We start from the raw sequence: 378 nt of genomic DNA, 5'->3' as shown, positions 1-378 counted from the left end.
ATATCCCAAGTCTATGTGACACCCAAGTCTCTCAAACTTTTTAAAGAGGTTATTTCCTTTGCAAAACCAGTACGTTTTCTTAACTTAGCAGTCAATGACCCTGTCGGAAAGTTTCCTTAATCAACGTAGACATGAATTGACTGGAAGCACGTCCCAGGGAGGCTTCCTTCTTCCAAGATGGGGAGGGCGCCGAAGGCTCCGCGCGTCGCTTGTTCCCCTGCGATGGGAAGCGGCGCCTCCATCCCAGCGTGCCCAGGCGGGGTTCCCGGCGCCCGTCCCGGGATTTTTATCGCTGAAGAACTGATAGGAGATGTGGGCGCGGAGCCCGCTGTGTCTGCCAGGCGCAGCTCCGCCTCCTCGTGCCCCGGGGGGGGGGGG

This window comes from Corvus brachyrhynchos, unplaced genomic scaffold (assembly GCF_000691975.1).
Source record: "Corvus brachyrhynchos isolate BGI_N302 unplaced genomic scaffold, ASM69197v1 scaffold60, whole genome shotgun sequence".
Classification (NCBI taxonomy): Eukaryota; Metazoa; Chordata; class Aves; order Passeriformes; family Corvidae; genus Corvus; species Corvus brachyrhynchos.
Note: the sequence above shows the minus strand (reverse complement) of the source record.